This window comes from Aotus nancymaae, unplaced genomic scaffold, assembly GCF_030222135.1.
Source record: "Aotus nancymaae isolate 86718 unplaced genomic scaffold, 86718_ANA_hifiasm-v0.15.2.pri h1tg000004l, whole genome shotgun sequence".
NCBI classification, from domain to species: Eukaryota; Metazoa; Chordata; class Mammalia; order Primates; family Aotidae; genus Aotus; species Aotus nancymaae.
In genome coordinates, this window is record NW_026988415.1 from 10,680,110 (window position 1) to 10,695,000 (window position 14,891).

Sequence of the window (14,891 nt, forward strand, 5' to 3'; positions counted from 1 at the left end):
TTCAGCAGATGCCACCCCCCAAAGCTCAGCAAGCTAAGATCTAAAAGCTTGAAATTCTCACTGCCAACACAGCAGTCTGAAGATGACCTGGGACACTCCAGCTTGGTGGGGGGAGGGGTGTCCAACGTTACTGAGGCTTAAGTAGGTGGTTTTCTTCTCACAGTGTAAACTAAGCCGCCAGGAAGTTCAAACTGGGCAGATTCCACCCCAGCTCCCTAAACCCACTATTGCCATACTGCCTCTCTAGATTCCTTCTCTCTATGCAGGGCATCTCTGAAAGAAAGGTAGCAGCCCCAGTCAGGGGCTTATAGATAAAACTCCCATCTCTCTGGGACAGAGCACATGGGGGAAGGACCAGCTGTGGGCACAGCTTCAGCAGACTTAAATGTTCCTGCCTGCTGGATCTGAAGAGAGCAGCGGATCTCCCAGCACAGCATTTGAGCGCTGCTATGAGACAGATTACCTCCTCAAGTGGGTCTCTGACCCCTGTTCCTCCTGATTGGGAGAAACCTCCCAGCAGGGGTTGACAGATACCTCATACAGGAGAGCTCCAGCTGGCATCTGGTGGGTGCCTTCTGGGACAAAGCTTCCATAGTAAGGAACAGGCAGCAATCTTTGCTGTTCTGCAGCCACTGCTGGTGATACCCAGGCAAACAGGGTCTGGAGTGGATCTCTAGCAAACTCCAGCTGACCTGCAGCAGAGGGTCCTCACTGTGAGAAGGAAAACTAACAAACGGAAAGGAATAGTATCAACATCAACAAAAAGGATGTCCACACAAAAACCCTATCTGAAGGTCACCAACATCAAAGAACAAAGGTAGATAAATCCATGAAGATGAGGAAAAACCAGCACAAAAAGGCTGAAAATTCCAAAAACCAGAACACCTCTTCTGCAAAGGATCACAACTCCTCACCAGCAAGGGAATGATACTGGACAGAAAATGAATGTGACAAAGTGACAGAAATAGGCTTCAGAAGGTGGATAATAACAAACTCCTCTGAGCTAAAGGAGCTCTAACCCAATGCAAGCAAGCTAAGAACCTTGAAAAAAGGTTACACAAATTGCTAACTAAAATAACCAGTTTTCAGAAGAATATAAATGACTTGATGGAGCTGAAATACACAGCACGAGAACTTTATGAAGCAAACACAAGTATCAATAGATGAATCAATCAAGTGGAAGAAAGGATATCAGAGATTGAAGATCAACTTAATGAAATAAAGCATGTACACAAGATTAGAGAAAAAGGAATGAAAAGGAACAAACAAAGCCTCCAGAAAATATGGGACTATGTGGAAAGACCAAACCTACATTTGATCGATGTACCTGAAAGTGATGGGGAGAATGAAACCAAGTTAGAAAACACTCTTCAGGATATTATCCAGGAGAACTTCCTCAACCTAGCAAGACAGGCCAACATTCAAATTGAGGAAATACAGAGAACACCATAAACATAATCCTGGAGAAGAGCAAACCCAAGGCACAATCATCAGATTCACCAAGGTTGAAATGAAGGAAAAACTGTTAAGGGCAGCCAGAGAAAGGTTGGGTTACCCACAAAGGGAAGCCTATCAGATTAAGAGCAGATCTCTCTGCAGAAACCCTATAAGACAGAAGAGCGTGGGGGCCAATATTCAACATTCTTAAAGGAAAGAATTTTTATTTTTATTTATTTATTTTTTATTGTATTTTAGGTTTTGGGGTACATGTGAAGAACATGCAAGATTGTTGCATAGGTACACATGTGGCAGTGTGATTTGCTGCCTTCCTCCCCTTCACCTGTATCTGGCAATTCTCCCCATGGTATCTCTCCCCTACTCCCCAACCCCTGCTGTCCCCTCCCCTATTTCCCCCCAACAGACCCCAGTGTGTAGTGCTCCCCTCCCTGTGTCCATGTGTTCTCATTGTTCAACACCCACCTATGAGTGAGAACATGCGGTGTTTGATTTTCTGTTCTTGTGTCAGTTTGCTGAGAATGATGGTTTCCAGGTTCATCCATGTCCCTACAAAGGACGCGAACTCCTCATTTTTAATGGCTGCATAATATTCCATGGTGTATATGTGCCACATTTTCCCTGTCCAGTCTATCATCGATGGGCATTTGGGTTGGTTCCAGGTCTTTGCTATTGTAAACTGTGCTGCGATGAACATTCGTGTGCATGTGTCCTTATAGTAGAACGATTTATAATCCTTTGGATATATGCCCAGTAATGGGATTGCTGGGTCAAATGGAATTTCTATTTCTAGGTCCTTGAGGAATCGCCACACTGTCTTCCACAATGGTTGCACTAATTTACACTCCCAACAGTGTAAAAGTGTTCCTATTTCTCCACATCCTCTTCAGCATCTATTGCCTCCAGATTTTTTAATGATCGCCATTCTAACTGGCATGAGATGGTATCTCAATGTAGTTTTGATTTGCATTTCTCTAATGACCAGTGATGACGAGCATTTTTTCATATGTTTGTTGGCCTCATGTATGTCTTCTTTTGTAAAGTGTCTGTTCATATCCTTCGCCCACTTTTGAATGGGCTTGTTTGTTTTTTTCTTGTAAATCTGCTTTAGTTCATGGTAAATTCTGGATATCAGCCCTTTGTCAGATGGGTAAACTGCAAAAATTTTTTCCCATTCTGTTGGTTGCCGATTCACTCTAATGACTGTTTCTTTTGCCATGCAAAAGCTGTGGAGTTTGATTAGGTCCCATTTGTCTATTTTGGCTTTTGTTGTCAATGCTTTTGGTGTTATGGTCATGAAGCCCTTGCCTATGCCTATGTCCTGAATGGTTTTGCCTAGGTTTCCTTCTAGTGATTTTATGGTGTTAGGTCTTATGTTTAAGTCTTTAATCTATCTGGAGTTAATTTTAGTGTAAGGTGTCAGGAAGGGATCCAGTTTCTGCTTTCTGCACATGGCTAGCCAGTTTTCCCAACACCATTTATTAAACAGGGAATCCTTTCCCCATTGCTTGTTTTTGTCAGGTTTGTCAAAGATCGGATGGTTGTAGATATGTTGTGTTGCCTCCGAGGCCTCTGTTCCGTTCCATTGGTCTATATCTCTGTTTTGGTACCAGTACCATGCTGTTTTGATTACTGTAGCCTTGTAGTATAGTTTGAAGTCTGGTAGTGTGATGCCTCCGACTTTGTTCTTTTTGCTTAGAATTGACTTGGCTACGCGGGCTCTCTTTTGGTTCCATATGAAGTTTACGGTGGTTTTTTCCAGTTCTGTGAAGAAGGTCATTGGTAGCTTGATGGGGATAGCGTCGAATCTGTAAATTACTTTGGGCAGTATGGCCATTTTCACAATATTGATTCTTCCTAACCATGAACATGGATTGTTTCTCCATTTGTTTGTGTCCTCTCTTATTTCATTGAGCAGTGGTTTGTAGTTCTCCTTGAAGAGGTCCTTTACATTCCTTGTTAGTTGTATTCCTAGGTATTTTATTCTCTTTGTCACAATTGTGAATGGCAGTTCGTTCTTGATTTGGCTCTCTTTAAGTCTGTTATTGGTGTATAGGAATGCTTGTGATTTTTGCACATTGATTTTGTATCCTGAGACTTTGCTGAAGTTGCTTATCAGTTTCAGGAGATTTTGGGCTGAGACGATGGGGTCTTCTAGATATACAATCATGTCGTCTGCAAATAGACAATTTGACTTCCTCCTTTCCTAATTGAATACCCTTTATTTCTTTTTCTTGCCTGATTGCTCTGGCTAGAACTTCCAATACTATATTGAATAGGAGTGGTGAGAGAGGGCATCCTTGTCTAGTGCCAGATTTCAAAAGGAATGCTTCCAGTTTTTGCCCATTCAGTATGATATTGGCTGTTGGTTTGTCGTAATAGCTTTTATTATTTTGAGATACGTTCCATCAATACCTAGTTTATTGAAGGTTTTTAGCATAAAGGGCTGTTGAATATTGTCAAAGGCCTTCTCTGCATCGTTTGAGATAATCATGTGGTTTTTGTCTGATTCTGTTTATGTGGTGAATTACGTTTATAGACTTGCGTATGTTGAACCAGCCTTATTTGGAGAAAACAAAAAACCCACAACCCAAAGGATGGGATTTTACATCTCAAGACATCTCCCAGGTAATAAGTCTACAGATTACAAATCATTTTCATAGAAGATATTTTTGTACAAATTTTACATGTATTCAGGAGAGGGACATTAACCAATCCCCGTTTATATTTTAATGGGGCAAGGTAGGGGAGAGGGAAAAAGCGGTTTGGATACAACTATTTGGAAAGAGAGTAGACATGAAGAGGGCAAACCCTAGCTTTTCATTTTCTATAATCAATGGTTTTTCTTTAAAAAAAAAAAAAACCTTTTAATCTTCAGTATCTCTTTAAAAGCCCACTTCTTAGCTACTGGCCAATCCATATCAATTATTTAAATTCACTTGGTACACACCTTTGTCCACTGGGTAAATTATATTTATTATGCCCACTGCTGCAGCATGCATAAACCAACACCCCCACATGGCTGAACAGGACCTAATCTAGGGCTGATGGGAGAAGGGCTTGCAAACCAAGATCAAGGTGTCATTTCTCCACTACTACTGTCTACCAAGCTGATTCCTACAAAACTGCACATAAAAGCAGGCAAGTTTAGCTACTGTGTTGCGAGAGAAACCAGGACCTTGTTAAATAGTTCTCTCCATTACCATTTAGTCTCTCAAGGGAAGCTTTGAAACAAAAAAGAAAAAGAAAACATACATTGGTCTGGCCACCTCATAAATCCAACAAGCACTGGTGTGGCATTTCAGTGGAGAAGGAAACTTGGGGCAGGGAAAAAAACTCGAGGTTGTAAGAAACGCTCCCAATTGATCTGTCCCTGTTCCTATTTATCCACCTTTATTTACCACCCAAGATCATCCATTATTCTAGAGCACTCTGATCTATAAAAGGGGTCAAAGCATCAGGAGCAGACAAGGAGTGAGAACCAAAAGACATCAAGATTTGCTTGAGAAAAGCAGTGATTCTTCCTTTCACAGCTCTCCATGGCTGAGAGAAAATGCCCAAGAGGTCATCTGTGTGACTTAGAGACAGCTTTTTTGGAGGCTGAGAGTAGCATGAAGAACTTTGTGACAAGAATCTAAATTTTTTCAAGGTTTCAACAGAATGTAGATATATTCAAACTTTCAAAAAGGATGGTGCTTAGAAAGGGTAAAACCAGAACACAAAAAAACACTGGGAATTACGACCCCCAAGTGCTTCCGGCTCCAGGAAATAGCCATTCATGTTTGTTGGAGGTCACACAATTTTCCCCTATTACCTGGTGCAAAATGACTCATCACCTCCCAAAAGCTTCTTTTCAAACCACGATTTTCCCATCTGTTTTTGTCCAATGCAGTCCTATTCTTTATGATCTATAGACTCACTCCCAACTACCCCCTTGAGGGGTTAAAAAAAAAAGAAAAGGAATTTTTCCCCTAGGCTGGCCCCCAAAACTCAGAATTAAATATGAAGAGGGGCTGGCAGCCTCCTGGAAACTAAAACAACTGAGGCTAAATCTACCTTTCCTAGAGTGGAAACTTTATTCAGATAATGTTTGAGAATTCATATATGCCATAAAAGGATAAAAACCGAAAGGTAGAAATCTCACACTTTTCCTTATGCCTCCCTCCCCTACTGCCCAACCAGATTCCAGATGTTTTATCACTGTCATTACCATTTCTGCTCAGTGGAGGCCCCTAGGCGTTAATCACACTGGCAAGTGCACGGTGACATAATTCCCCACAACTTTTCCACAAAAAGCTGTAGTCTCTCTCTGGCTATATTGACGATTCTCCAGTTACTTCAATACTTTAAAGGCTGCAGCAGCATGCAAAAGAATTCCATTAAAAAAAAAAGATAAGAAAGGTCTCCAGAAGATGGTGAGTTTTATTTTGTCTTGTCTGGATAGAGGTTTGATTTGCTCTCAAATGTTCCAGGGTGGAGAGAAATTAGGAGAAAGCACAGGATGTTGAGGTCTATTCGGCATAATCTTCTCCCTTGTTTTCATCTTCACTATCAACGGAGAGAGCAGCATACTTGCTCGCAGAACTGAACATGGAAGCTGGATTTTCCTCAGGTTTCTTTGGCTCAGGTGCAGATCTGGAGTCCTGATCCTTTTTGCCATCTTTCCGATCTGACTCCTTCCAGTGGTCTTTGTTCACTCTGTCTCCTGGACCACGGCTAGAGTTCCCAGTTTGGCCTTTTGGGATGTTCATCCCATCTATTTTATTTTCATCTTTCCTGGCTGGTCCTTCCTCAGATAGTTGAGCTGGAGCCACTTTGCCCCCACCACTTGTAGGGGCCTGCTGCTCTGTGTCTGAGCTCTGAGATCGAGCAGGAGGGTTAGAACTTCGCTTCACCCAAGCATTCTCCTTTGGTGGAGGGGCTGGCATTACCTTTAGGGGCAGATCAGGTTTGGGAGGTTTAGAAGTTGGAGAGTGACAATCTTCCTCCTTACTGGGTGTTTCATTTTCTAGAGACATCTCACTCTCTCTCCTTCGTGTATCCTGGTCTGACTTACTTCTGCCAGATGTGGCGGAGGTCCCAGTCTGCGACGACTCACTTCCTGTCCTCGACCGTTCTCGTTCTGTGTTTCTTCACTCCGCCAGCTTGGGTGTCTCTCCTGAGGCCATCTTTCTACTTTTGGCCCATCCAACTGACGCTGCAACTTCTCTTGTTCCTTCTGTAGCTATTCTTCTACTTCTCTTTCTCTAGCAGCTGTGTCAACGGGTTTTGCCCCTCCAAAGATAGAAGCAGCTCGACTGGACTGGGAGGTACTAGCAGAGGAATAATCTTCCTTAGGAGTACTCCAAGGCTTTAGATTCAGTTTGGGTCTTTGGGGCGGCCCTCTATCATCACGCCTATAATCACCCTGAGAGTATTCATCTCTGGAGCTCCATGACCAATCATCCCGTCTGTCATATCGGTCTTCATAGCGGTCCCCGCCTCCTCTGTAGTCATCATCCCTGCGGTATCCACTGCCAAATGCTCTTCTGCCACTGCCTATCCGGGAGTCATAGCCTCTATCATAGTCTCTGCTGCGTCGGTCATCATAGCGATCCCGGCCACCATATCAATCCATATCCCAGTGAGGGCCATCCTGGTACCCATCCCGATACCCATCGCAATACCAGTCTGAATCATAACAATCTCGATACTTGTCTCCAAAGCTATCATCACCTCTTCTAGGCGGATAGTCATCAAAGCTGTCTGTGGCAGGACGAGCCCTCCAGTCTGTATCTGTTTTGTCAGAATCCCGATTTCTATCATGGCCAAAAGAACGATCGTCCCTGTCTTTATCCTGTGCTTGATCAGCAACGTCCACTCAAATTCTCCTGTTACCTAGAGACTCTTCATTGAGACTCAGGACACTAAGCAGGGAATCCAGGTCCTCAAATTCAGCATAACCAAAACCTTTCAACCTCTCTGGATTGCTCGGTTCACGTGGTAAATGCACTGCACTAATATGTAATCCTCTGAAGAATTCCTTAATTGACTCTTCTGTCACATCATAGGGTAGGTTCCCTAGAAAACCAGTGTAGTGTGGTGATTTGGGAAGACGGCTCCGGTCGATATTGGGCTCCCGAGCAGCCCATGGAGCAGTGGGAAGGATGGAATGGTCAATTGGAGGCGCCCTATACACATCATCATCATTACTGTGCCAAGTTGTTGAAACATCTCCTTCCAGGTCATCCGTTTCATCAGCCCAGCTGACTGGTTTGGAAACATAGGTGCTTCCTCCACCAGTCCCCCCATTCTCAGCCAGAAAGTATGTAAGGGAGATAGTCTTCCCCTTCTTTTTCTTCTTTTTTGCTGAGGTCACCATGTTGGGAGAGGGAAAGAATGCAAAGGAGGAAAGAATTTTTAAACCAGAATTTCATATCCAGCCAAACTAAACTTCATAAGTTAAGGAGAAATAAAATCCTTTACAGACAAGCAAGTGCTGAGAGATTTTGCCACCACCAGGCTTGCCTTACAAGAACTCCTGAAGGAAGCACTAAATATGGAAAGAAAAAATTGGTACCAGCCACTGGAAAAACGTACCAAATTGTAAAGACTATTGACACTATGAAGAAATTGCATCAACTATGGGCAAAATAACCAGCTAGCATCATAATGACAGGATCAAATACACATATAACAATATTAACCTTAAATGTAAATGGGCTAAATGCCCCAATTAAAAGACACAGACTGGCAAATTGGATAAAGGGTCAAAACCCATTGGTGTGCTGTATTCAGGTGACCTATTTCACTTACAAAGACACAGATAGGCTCAAAATTAAGGGATGGAGGAATGTCTCCAAAGCAAATGGAAAGCATAAAAAAGCAGGGGTCACAATCCTAGTCTCTGATAAAACAGACTTTAAACCAATGAAGATCAAAAGAGACAAAAAAGGGCATTACATAATAGTAAAGGGATCAATGCAACAAGAAGAGCTAATTATCATAAATATATATGCACCCAATACAGGAGCACCCAGATTTATAATGCAAGTTTTTCAAGACCTACAAGGAAACTTAGACTCCCACACAATAATAGTGGGAGATTTCATCACTCCACTGTCAATATTAGACAGATCAACAATACAGAGTATTAACAAGGATATTCAAGTCTTGAACTCAGCTCTGGACCAGGCAGACCTAATAGACATGTACAGAACTCCCACTCCCAATCAACAGAACATACATTCTTCTCAGCACCACATCACACTTATTCTAAAATTGACCACATAATTGGAAATCAAATATTCCTCAGGAAATGCAAAAGAACGTAAATCATAAAAAAAGTCTGTCAGACCACAGTGCAATCAAATTAGAACTCAGGGTTAAGAACCTCACTCAAAGCCACACAACTACATGGAAACTCAACAACTTGCTCCTGAATGACTACTGGGTAAATAACAAAATTAAGGCAGAAATAAATAAGTTCTACACAACCTACCAGAATCTCTAGGACACAGCTAAAGCAGTGTTTAGAGGGAAATTTATGGCACTAAATGCCCACAGGAGAACATGGGAAAGATCTAAAATTGATATCCTAACATCACAATTAAAATAACTAGAGAAGCAAGAGCAAACAAATTCAAAAGCTAGCAGAAGACAAGAAATAACTAGGATCAGAGCAGAAATGAAGGAGATAGGGACACGAAAAACCCTTCCAAAAATCAGTGAATCCAGGAGCTGGTTTTTTGAAAAGAGTAACAAAATAGACCACTAGCCAGACTAATAAAGAAGAAAAGAGAGAAGAATCAAATAGACACAATAAATATGATAAAGGGGATACCATGACTAATCCCACAGAAATACGAACTACCATCAGACAGTACTATAAACACTGCTATGCAAATAAACTAGAAAATAGAGAAGAAATGGATTAATTCCTGGACACATACACTATCCCAAGACTAAACCAGAAAGAAGTTGAATCCCTGAATAGAACAATAATAAGTTCTGAAATTGAGACAGTAATTAATAGTCTGCTAACTAAAAAAAAGCTCAGGACCAGACGGATCCACATCCAAATTCTACCAGAGGTACAAAGAGGAGCTAGTACCATTCCTACTGAAACTATTCCAAACAATAGAAAAAGAGGGACTCCTCCCTAACTCATTTTATGAGTCCAGCATCATCCTGCTACCAAAACCTGGCAGAGACACACCAAAAAAGAAAATTTCAGGCCAATATCCCTGATTAACATCGACGCAGAAATCCTCAATAAAATACTGGCCAACAAAATCCAGCAGCACAACAATAAGCTTATCCACCATGATCAAGTTGGCTTCATCTCTGGGATGTAAGGCCGGTTCAATGTATGCAAATCAGCAAACATAATCTATCACATGAACAGAACCAATGACAGAAACCACATGATTAACTCAATAGATGCAGAAAAGGCCTTCGATAAAATTTAACACCACTTCATGATAAAAACTCAATAAACTAGGTATTGATGGAACATATCTCAAAATAATAATAGCTATTTGTATCAAACCCACAGCCAATATCATACTAATGGGCAAAAGATGGAAGAATTCTCTTTGAAAACCAGCAGAAGACAAGGTTGTCCTCCCTCACCATTTTGATTCACCATAGTATTGGAAATTCTGACCAGGGCAATCAGGAAAGAGAAAGAAAGAAAGCGTATTTAAATAGGAAGAGTGAAAGTCAAATTGTCTCTGTATGCAGATGGTATGATTGCATATTTAGAAAAACCCATTATCTCAGGCCCAAATCTCCTTAAAGCTGATAAGCAACTTTAGCAAAGTCTCAGAATACCAACTTAATCTGCAAAAACCACAAGCATTCCTATATACCAATAATAGACAAACAGAGAGCCAAATCATAAGTGAACCCGAATTCACAATTGCTACAAAGAGAATAAAATACCTAGGAATACAACTTACCAGGGATGTGAGGGACCTCTTCAAGGAGAACTACAAACCATTGCTCAAGGAAATAAAAGAGGACACAAGCAAATGGAAAAACATTCCATGCTTATGGATAGGAAGAATCAATATCAGGAAAATGGCCATACTGTCCAAAGTAATTTACAGATTCAATGCTATCCCCATCAAGCTACCACTGAGTGTCTTCACAGATTTAGAAAAAAACTACTTTAAATTTCATTTGGAACCAAAAAAGAGCCCGTACAGCCAGGACAATCATAAGCAAAAAGAACACAGCTGGAGGCATCATGCTAACTGACTTCAAACTATACTAAAAGGCTACATTAACCAAAACGGCATGATGCTGGTACCAAAACAGATATCTAGACCAATAGAACAGAACAGAGGCCTCAGAAATAACACCTTTGACAACCATCTGAACTTTTACAAACCTGACAAAAACAAGCAATGGGGAAAGGATTCCCTATTTAATAAATGATGTTGTGAAAACTGACTAGTCACATGCAGAAAACTGAAACTGGACCCCTTCCTTATACCATATACAAAAATGAACTCAAGATGGATTAAAGACTTAAATGTAAAACCTAAAACCATAAAAACCCTGGAAGAAAATCTAGGCAATACTATTCAGAACATAGGCAATGGCAAAGACTTCATGACTAAAACACCAAAAGCAATGGCAACAAAAGCCAAAATTGATAAACGTGATCTAAGGAGCATCTACACAGCGAAAGTCATCAGAGTGAACACGTAACCTACAGAATGGGAGAAAATTTTCATAATCTATTCAACTGACAAAGGGCTAATATCCAGAATCTACAAGGAACTTAAACAAATTTAGAAGAAAAAAACAACCCCATCAAAAAGTGGGCAAAGGATATGAACAGACACTTCTCAAAAGAAGATATTTATGCAGCCAACAAACATATGAAAAAAAGCTTATCATCACTGGTCATTAGAGAAATGCAAATCAAAACCACAATGAGATGCCATCTCCCACCAGTTAGAATGGTGATCATTAAAAAGTCAGGAAACAACAGATGCTGGAGAGGATGTGGAGAAATAGTAATGCTTTGACATTGTTGTTAGGAGTATAAATTAGTCCAACCATTACAGAAGACAGTGTGGTGAATCCTCAATGATCTAGAACCACAAATACCATTTGACCCAGCAATCCCACTACTGAGTATATACCCAAAGGATTATAAATCATTCTACTATAAAGACATATGCACGCATATGTTTTTTTGCAGCACTGTTTGCAATAGCAGACTTGGAACCAACCCAAATGCCCATCAATGATAGACTGGATAAAGAAAATGTGGCAAATATACACCACAGAATCCTATGCAGCCATAAAACAGGATGAGTTCATGTCCTTTTCAGGGACATGGATGAAGGTGAAAACCATCATTCTCAGCAAACTAACATGGGAACAGAAAACCAAACACCACATGTTCTCACTCATAATTGGGAGTTGAACAATGAGAACACGTGGACACAAGGAGGGGAACATCACACACTGGGGCCTGTCAAGGGTGGTGTGCTAGGGGAGGGATAGCATTAGGAGAAATACCTAATGTAGGTGATGGGTTGATGAGTGCACAAACCACCATGGCACGTGTATACATATGTAACACATAGGTATTCTACACATGTATCCCAGAACTGAAAGTGTAATAATAAAAATAAGAATAATAATAAAGAATAAGTTCTATACTGGAGAAATCAAAGTCAAGGATGATGAAGAAGTCCTGATGACATTGTTTGACGTCATTCAGGTTTGAAACCTGGTCTACTTTTCTCCTTTTGGGTATGTAAATCAATGTTATGATAACCACTACTACTATTACTACTGTCACCACTATAATCGCCACCACCATTATTATTTCTATTAGTATTTGGATTAAAGTCTGTTTATATCAAAAGAACTCAACAACTCTAAAATTTTCCTTAAATTTTCTTAGGAAAGTCCAGTCTAAGGATGCTGTGTATTAGATTCCAGAAACAGTATGTTCAAGCAATGCCATGAATTTAAGTTCGAATGACTGAGCACAGCATGGTTATTTGGTATGTCTTTTTCCTCTAGACTATCCCTCCAAAATATTACAAATAAGGAATCATACTTTGTGAACAACCAAAATTGAAGTATTTATGATAACATTAAGGTAGGAGCTGATGACTCTGAAATTTGCAGGACAGACTTGCAGGCTGGAAATTCAGACAGGGTTCTCATGTGGTGGTTTTGTGGAGAATTTCTTCTATGTCAGGGAATCTCAGTTTTTGCTTATAAGGTTTCCAACTGATTGGATGAGGCCCATGTACATTATGGAGATTAATCTTTTTTTCCTTAAGGTCTACTGATTTAAATCTTAAAGCACATCTAAAAGTACCTTTAGCCAGGTGCAGTGGTTCACACCTGTAATCTCCACACTTTGAGGTCCAAGGCAGGTGGATCACTTAAGCATAGGAGTTTCAGAGCAGCTCAGGCAACATAGCAAGACCTTGTCCCTACCAAAACTTAACAGATTTTGCGGGCGTCATGGGATGTTCCTGTAGTCCTAGCTACTCAGGCAGCTGAGGTGGGAGGATTGCTTAAGCCCAAGAGGCTGAAGCTGCAGTGAGCCAAATCGCACCACTGCACTCCAGCCTGTGTGACAGAGTGAGACTTTATCTCAAATAACTAACTAACTAACTACCTACCTAACTAATGGAGTATATACCTTCACAGCAACATTTGGACTGGTGTTTAAACAACTGTGTACTTGTAGCCTAGCCAAGTTGATACATAAAGTTAATCATCACATTAGTAAAGAGCTACTTAATATTATTTTCTCTTTTCTTATCTGTACTTTAAATAAAACAAGAATGGTTGCAAAATTGAAAAAAAAATTATAGGAGCAGGCTTAAAACCCCTAGATTGCTGTGAATGGGATATTAAGGGAGATTCTGGGGAGGGCTCAAAAGAAAAGAAGACTAGAGAAAGTCTGGAACTTTTTAGGGATTTCTTAAGTGGCTGTGATTAGAATGCTCCTAGAAATATGGACTTTAAAGGCCATTCTGACAAACTCTCAAATGGAAATGAGAAACAAGGTATTGGAGACTGTGATAAAGGGCATCCTTACTATACAGTTGCAACGAACTTGCAGAATTGTGTCCATGTCCTAGGATTTTGTGGAATGAAGAAAATGATGAACTAGGTTATCTAGCAGAAGAAATATCTAAGCAGCATACCATTCAGGATGATGATTGGCTACTTTTAACCACATAAAGTGAGATGTGAAAGGAAATAAAGACTTAAAGATGAAGTTTGTAATTAAAAGAGAGTAGCAGAACAGAAACATTTAGAAAATCTGCAGCCTGCCACATAAAGACTGAAAAAGCTTGCAAAAGGGTGGCCAAATTACCATTCGTTAAAGAGATTGATATGGCTAGAACGGAGCCAGGTGCTAGCCATCAGGACAATGGGGAAAAAAAAACAAAAGCACTCTGGATATTTTTGGAATGGGAATGACTATCCTATGCTTGTCCCATCATTGTATTTTGGAAGTACATAACATCTTTTGATTTCAGAAGCTAAGTGCTGGAGGGAATTTGTCTCAGGATGAATTATGCCTTGAGTCTCAGATTAGACTCTGGACTTTGGACTTTTGAGTTGGTGTTTGGTATGGTTTGACTGTGTCCCCACCCAAATCTCATCTTGAATTATAGTTCCCATAATCTCCACATGTTGAGAGAGGGACTCAGTGGGAAGTAACTGAATCATGGGGGTGGTTTCTCCCATGCTATTCCTGTGATAGTAAGTCCTCACAAGATCTGATGGTTTTATAAGGGGCTTCCCCCTTTGCTTGGTTGTCATTCTTATCTTTCCTGCTGCCATGTGAAGAAGGACATGTTTGCTTCCCCTTCCGCCATGGCTGTAAATTTCCTGAGGCCTCCCAAGCCATGCTGAACTGTGAGTCGATTAAAACTTTCCTTTATAAAGTACTTGGTCTTGGATATGTCATTATTAGCAGTGTGAGACTGGACTAATACAGGAAATTGGTACCACAGAGAGTAGAGTACTGCTGTAAAGATAGCCAAAAATGTGGAAGCAACTTTGGAACTGGGTAACAGGCAGAGGTTAGAACCATTTGGAGGGCTCAGAAGAAGACAGGAAAATGTGGGAAAGTTTGGAACTTCCTAGAGACTTGCTGAATGGCTTTGACCAATATGCTGATAGTGATATGGACAGTGAAGTCCAGGCTGAGATGGTCTAGATGCAGATGTGGAACTTTTTGAGAACTAGAGGAAAGGTTGCTCTTGCTATGCAAAGAGACTGGTGGCATTTTGCCCCTACCCTAGAAATCTGTGGAACTTTGAACTTGAGAAAGATGATTTAGTGTATCTGGCAGAAGAAATTTCCATGCAGCAAAGCATTCAAGAGGATAGAAGAACATAACAGTTTGAAAAATTTGCAGCCTAACTATGCAATAGAAAAGAAAGCTCCAT

General features: G+C 40.7%; 1 protein-coding gene and 1 pseudogene across 3 annotated transcripts in view; one reads left to right on the forward strand and one right to left on the reverse strand.

The window, feature by feature from the left end:
• FGF13 (fibroblast growth factor 13) overlaps window positions 1-14,891 on the forward strand; it is a 579,020-nt gene that overhangs the window by 40,072 nt on the left and 524,057 nt on the right. The gene's annotated exons all lie outside the window — the stretch shown is intronic.
• On the reverse strand, window positions 5,881-7,816 carry LOC135268348 (eukaryotic translation initiation factor 4B-like; annotated as a pseudogene).